This window comes from Microcaecilia unicolor, chromosome 1 (assembly GCF_901765095.1).
Source record: "Microcaecilia unicolor chromosome 1, aMicUni1.1, whole genome shotgun sequence".
In the NCBI taxonomy this organism is placed as follows: Eukaryota; Metazoa; Chordata; class Amphibia; order Gymnophiona; family Siphonopidae; genus Microcaecilia; species Microcaecilia unicolor.
In genome coordinates, this window is record NC_044031.1 from 139788304 (window position 1) to 139795331 (window position 7028).

The window sequence follows — 7028 nt, forward strand, 5'->3', positions numbered from 1 at the left end:
AATCGGTTGTGCAAACTCTCAGATGTTTCTTTCAAGAAAGCTGCAGCATTCTCTCTCAAGATTTTTACAAACTCATCCTAGCATTATTTCAGTAGCTTTCGATGCCCCGTTGAAGGAAACATTCAGTACAGGTTCCATCTGTTCTTATAGCTTACCCTTTTGTGACACAGCCCTGATTTGGGTTCTATTAAAGTTTTAATTCTGAATATGCAATCACAGGCTTAAAATTAATCAATCAGTTAATGTGCTTTTGGGTCAATGTTTGCTTGTTGTTTATAAAACAATGCATGATCAGTGATTAATGATTATATTTAATGGTGCATTTGAATGCCATCTATAGTCACAGAAATGTTTTGTAAAAATAAGCTCTTAATATTCAGTTCTTTCATGTAGCCTTCTCTCCATTTCAAATATTACATGGTTTGATAAAAGATCTCAAGTAGGAAAGAAAATATACTTCTGGCAGCCAACATTAGACAATTTTTCTATGACACCAATTTGTTGTGTTCTCATTTTAAGCAGAATTGCATTGCTAATGTTGATATGATATGATTTAATAAAAAGCCGTAAGGGATGAGAGCTGCAGCCACTGTGGGGGTGGCCACTGTGGCCTGGGCTCTCTCAAATTGGCTCTGGGGCCCCTGGTTTGGTTGGCAGGGGTCCCCAACTCCCACCAGCTGAAGCATTTGTCCCATGCTGGTCTCGCCGCATTGCTAGGGTTACCATATGGCTCCAGAAAAAGGAGGACGGATTGAGCCAGCCGGGTTTTACTTCCATTGCTTTCAATGGAAGTAATTGAGCCAGCCGGGTTTTACTTCCATTGCTTTCAAGCAATGGAAGTAAAACCCGGCTGGCTCAATCCGTCCTCCTTTTTCTGGAGCCATATGGTAACCCTACGCATTGCCTACCCTGCTCTTCTCAGTCGCGCAGTGCATGCTCGTTGTAGTGAAACTAAGCATGCACGACACTTCATGCATGCTCAGTTTTGTTAAAATGAGAGTGCATGGCGCAACTGAGAACAGAGCAAGGTGGGCAATGCAAGACCAGTGCAGGACCAGTGCGGGACCCCCACCAGTCAAGGTACCATCAAGCGGCGGCGGGGGGCGGCGGTGGTGGCGGTGGTGGGGAGGTGGGCCAAAATGTGTCCCCCCACTTTGGGTTCTGGCCCCCCCTCCATTGAAGTCTGGCTACACCCCTGTGACAAAAGCTGTCTTTTCTAGCTGATATCTAATAAAAATATGAGCAAATACCTCCGAATGTAATACCCAAAGTACAACACTGAAAAACAACAAGTAAGAAGAAAAAAACCCATGGGAAGAAACTGAAAATGACAGCTGCTTTTTTTGACCCCTATTCGCCTCTTTCTGGGGCTTACCTTATGTTCTCATTCAAGGGTCAGCCAAGACTATACTGTATAGCAGGGATGGATTAACAATGATCTGTGCCCCTGGATGCTAAGAGTCATGGGCCCCTAACCACCTATCAAAAATGATTAAACGAGATGAAGACTACTGCTGTGAGCCCTCGGGCGCTGCCCTATTGTCCTAATGGTCAATCAGCCCCTGCTGTACAATATGTAGAAGGGAATGCAGTTATGTTCTGTTTGAAGGGTCAGGCCAAGACAGTATGTAGAAGGGAATGCAGTGAGACCCAGAACAGAAGTAACAGTAGTACGACGGTCATGGTAGGCTGCATGCCTCAGGGTTGGAAAGCAACAGGGCAAAACTGAAATTTGTCTTCAAAGGTCAGTACAGTTCCAAGAAATTTCAGAAATGGGGCATGAATCTCCCCAGAACTCTTCGTGCTATAGAGCTCACAAGTCATCACTAACAACAACTGGAGAAAAGGAACTATAGACAGCCCACATTAGACAGTAAACTACAGGAAGTCATATGGAGAAGTCAAAAAAATACCTGTGCTACTGAAGAAAAGATTTTCTTGAAAAATAACCCACAAATAGGGATACTGAAGGGTTTTCTGTTGCCCTGGATGATTTCAAACTGTGGTATGCTTTGTTCCTTCCACAAGATGGCAGCACTGTTGCTAATACCTCCTACCAGATCTTCACCACCACTGATAAAGTTCCTGCTGTGCTTCTAGAATGTATACTGGGTGTTTATACAGCTGTTGGAATGTGGCAGCTGCAAGCTGGTGCTTGCTAAGAGTCCCTGCAGCAAACTTTGGAAGCATGATCCTGAGAGGGAGGAGATGGTGCTGCCCAAGCCTGATCACTGACTGCCCAGCTTGGGAGTGAGAAAAGAAGGGGAGCAGTATGTAATCTATTCCATCCATTTTCATTGTGCAAATCCTGAAAACCCGATGGGACTAGGTGTGCCCAAGGATCACCTTTATTCACTACTGAAAGAGGTGCAATAGGCTCCAACATTGGGTTTTGTTTTCATCTCCCCTGCATTCAGCTGTCTCTTTTGGCTGAAACTCTACAGTACCTTAAGAGATATTTTCACTAAAGGAGACTCATAGACACTTTGTAGTGGACTCTATTAATTCAAAAAATGCATACACTAATATTGAGTGCATATGTTGCCCCTAACATAGGCATTAGCCATAACACAGCCATGTTGGGCCCTATTGCACCTCTTTTAATTGATCTTTGGTATGATATACAACCTCTCGTAAACTTGCTCTGTAGTGCTTAGAATCTAGCAGATCCACACGGACAAGACAAATCGCTTAAATATTACAGTAAAACATGTTCAACATGAGGACAGTTTTTCAAGTGGGTCTTTAAGTAGAACATGGACAAGGCCAGAGACAGATCAAGATGCACCAATTCAGGAAAGCCATTTTATGCACACAGCGCCATAGATAGAAAGTGCAGTCAAGATAAGAGCATAGATAGGAGAAGCTTGGCAGATGAACAGAGGTCACAATGTAGGACACAGAGGAGATAAGAGAGGAAAAGTATTGTGCAGTTGCAGAGTGTGAAATGGATGCTAATGTAGAGCAGCAAGCAGAAGAGTCACACAGCTGTAATGACGCTGGAGGAAGATAAATCAATCAACCAAATCTTTAGATATGTTTTTGCTGAAAAAGACTGTTCAACTGCAGAGCTGTGAGAAGGAGGCTGCATTTTCCCAACTAGGAAGTAACAAGAGATTGGCTAAGGTTTTCTTTTCTTAGTATGTTCAGATATGAAATGGAAGATGCTGCTGATGGTCTACAGAAAGACATTCAAGGGTTCATTTTTGAAACAGAAAAATGTCCAAAAAGCAGTACATGGCCTTTTTTTAAAATCAAAACATCAATATCGCTAATTTCTAAGACATTTTTCTATGCAGTTCATCTGCAGTGCATCCAAATCACAAGGGAGCGTGTCGGGGTGGGTACTCCCAAAACTTGGATGTTTTTTTGCCATAATGGAACAAAGCAAAAATGTCTAGGGTTAAAAGTTGGATGTTTTGGTCTAGATATATTTAGATCATGACTAAGTCACAAAAGTACATAAGTACATAAGTACATAAGTACATAAGTAGTGCCATACTGGGAAAGACCAAAGGTCCATCTAGCCCAGCATCCTGTCACCGACAGTGGCCAATCCAGGTCAAGGGCACCTGGCACGCTCCCCAAACGTAAAAACATTCCAGACAAGTTATACCTAAAAATGCGGAATTTTTCCAAGTCCATTTAATAGCGGTCTATGGACTTGTCCTTTAGGAATCTATCTAACCCCTTTTTAAACTCCGTCAAGCTAACCGCCCGTACCACGTTCTCCGGCAACGAATTCCAGAGTCTAATTACACGTTGGGTGAAGAAAACTTTTCTCCGATTCGTTTTAAATTTACCACACTATAGCTTCAACTCATGCCCTCTAGTCCTAGTATGCCCTAAATGACCAGATGACCACTGAGGGATTAAGGCATGACCCCACTTACTCCTTCAGTGGTCACTGACCCCATCCCACTCTTCAAAGATGTGAAAGAAACAGTACATACCAGCCTCTATGACAGCTTCAGATGCTATGGCCAGTCCTATTAGAGCAGCAAGCAGGTCCCTTGAGTAGCCTAGAGGTCAGTGCAGTGCACTGTAAAGAAGGGGACCCAGGCCCCTATTCTACTCTAACTGTTACACTTGTGGTTGAAAGTGTAAGCCCTCCAAAGCCCACCAAAACCCTATTGTATCTACATATAGGTGACACCTAGAGACATAAGGGCTATTGCAGTTGATTTTGGAGAGCTCAGTATACAGTATATGGTGATAATGGTGAGATGTGTACCTGGGACCTTTCATGTGACGTCCACTGCAGCACCCCCTAAAGTGCTCCACTTCTCTGCTGGTATGTCTGTGTGGCCAGTCTACTAAGAATGCTGCCCTCTCCCCGTACGTCCCAGTGGCTTGTTTTTGTGCGTTGATGCCTTTGAACATTTTTTTTTTTCAAAAAAAAGGTCACAAAAGAAAAATGCACTGAGTACAAAACATCTAGGAAATGGACATTTTCGAACAAAGAGATAGACAGTTTTCTTGTTTGAAAATTGCTATGTTCAACAAAATGTCAAAAATCAGATTTAGACATCATATCAAAATGCCCCTCCATATAAGGTACAAAAGGTTCGCATGGAACTTGCAAAATTAAACATTAATAAAGCAGCAATCATTATATAAGGTATAAACTGTAATTCTTTTTAGAAAAAAATATATTGGATATAATAAGGAATTGAGGACCAAGAAATTGACTAACTGATGCTTTGTGGAACCTAGTATTGCTGTTTTTTGCATAGAGCTTTGTAAGGTGTTAATAGGATATTCTGTTATTTTTACTGTAACCTGTAGGGAAGTGAAATAACTTCATTGCCTCAAATATATTCCTAATGCCTCATGTTAATTGCACTGTTAATATACTGGACCTGGGCTACAAGTTTGCATTATTAAGCTTATTGTTCACTTTGCAGTTGTGGTATTTCAATGTCTGGTGATAAAAGACAATTGTATAAATGTTGATTACAATTTTATGATTATTATAATTACAGTACTTGTGTAATGGTGAGATAAATGCCTGACCTCTGAGTGAGAAAACAGCACTCCAGTTAGCAAGATGCTGTTCATGCTTCTGTCTCTAAACCTCTGCTGTGTATAATCCTTACCATACTAATATAAAGTGGACAGTACCTCTCTGGTTTATCCTAATTGTATAAACAGAGGCAGCACCTGAATTCTTTGGCTTGGAGAAGCCTGATCCAGGATCAGCAGACCTTTACACTTAAAAAAAAACAGTGGCTGCTTTTATTTTATTCCCCTACTCACATATCAGGCATTTATCTCACCATTACAATGGTGCTTCAGTGATTTATACTATGCTGCTTCAAATCATTAGCTACACTTCATTCTCTAATGCTGTCTCTAATGCTTTAACACCCAACAATTATAGACCAGTTTCTAATCTTCCGTTCCTATCCAAAGTGATAGAGACAATAGTGTTCAGACAATTGCAAACGTATGTGGACTCCAAAAATTTGTTACATCCTAGACCAGTGATGGCGAACCTTTCAGAGACCGAGTGCCCAAACAGCAACCCCAAATCTAATTATTTATCGCAAAGTGCCAACAGAGCAATTTAACCTGGATAACAGGTGCCGGTACTCATTATGGGCGGGGTCACCACATATGACTCCACCCCTATGATAGACCACTTGGCATGGAATGACCCAAAACAGAAAAAACAAGAAAAAAAAAAACCAATGAAAACCTCAGGTGGAGGACTGGTTTATTTAATCTTCAAATCAAACCAAATGTGATGCTTTAAAAAAAAACGATTTTCTCTACCTGTGAAACAAAACATAAAACTTAAAGAAAAATCGATATTGATGTTTTTTAACTACCAAAAGAACTCGGATTTTTAGAAACTTAAAAAGGCATTCGACACCTTCTGTTTATGGGGTACTTTGTTATGGTCCTCCAGGGCCAAGGATAGATCTCCCAATTAACCTGGTCTCTAGAGTAAATGTAAGCATATATATATTTGCTGGACATCCACAGAGAACAGCCTAAAAATCACAACCATCCCATCTAGTTGCCGTAACGCAAAGAATCCTTTAGTTTTCACACTCTCATCTTCAAGATTCCACATTCAAACTGTAGAGCTTCAGTTCAGAGGTTGCGGTTTCACACAAGTACAAAGTGCAGGAGTCACAACACATACATAATTGGGGAGCAAACTGCAACAAAGTTCACTAGACAATCGTTTACACAACAGACAAGCCAAAGCTAAGTCTGAATCAAAGCGCAAGGTTCAGAAAGAGAATATTTTTTGGACTATACAGTCCAGAAAAGTCGCACGCATATACTTTGCATCGTATGTTAAGTGCAAGAAAAACTTTTTATCAAATCACGTCGGGAGTCAAATAACACCCACTTCCGCGGCTAATTGCTTTGAGAATTCTTGCTCTGCATCTACGTTCTTTACCTTGCTGAACAGCTCCAGATCGTCGTCTTCATCGAGCGCCGAACAAGGGACCCCCGCAGTGGCTTCCATTGCTCAGGCTCCAGCCGCTCTACGTCACGGGCCCCAGGCGGCTGGCGTTCCCGCCGCGCAGGCCCAGAGGTGGCTGGCGCTCAGCAGGGGCGCGAGAAGGGAAAGACCCCGCCCAGGGACGTGGCGACTCGCGTAATACCTTAAAGGAACGACCCCGCCCAGGGACATGGCGACTTGCGTAGTAGCTTAAAGGAACGCACAGAGGAGAAACAGAAAGTGGAGGCGCAGGGAGGGCCGACCAGCGACGGTGCGCGTGCCAGCAGAGAGAGCTCTGTGTGCCCTCTCTGGCACGTGTGCCATAGGTTCACCATCACTGTCCTAGACAATCGGGCTTTAGGAAAGACCATAGCACATAGACTATCCTGACTTCGTTGTTAAGTGAGATTCATGCAAAATTAGAGCATGGCTATATTGCCTTGGTTGTTTCACTTGACTTATCTGCAGCTTTTGATTTAATTAATCATAAACTACTTCTTTACAGATTATGTGAGATTGGTCTTTCAGGGACAATTATGAAATGGTTTATATCCTTTCTTACCGA

At 42.3% G+C, this 7028-nt stretch overlaps 1 long non-coding RNA gene across 1 annotated transcript; it reads right to left on the bottom strand.

Moving 5' to 3' along the window:
* Positions 1-234: 234 nt before the first annotated feature.
* Positions 235-6531, bottom strand: LOC115460102. The gene is made up of 3 exons (XR_003940375.1): positions 6419-6531; positions 3665-3669; positions 235-247 (listed from the first exon to the last, which is right to left on the bottom strand). It is a non-coding gene; the product is annotated as an uncharacterized LOC115460102 (long non-coding RNA).
* Between the last annotated feature and the right edge of the window lie 497 nt (positions 6532-7028).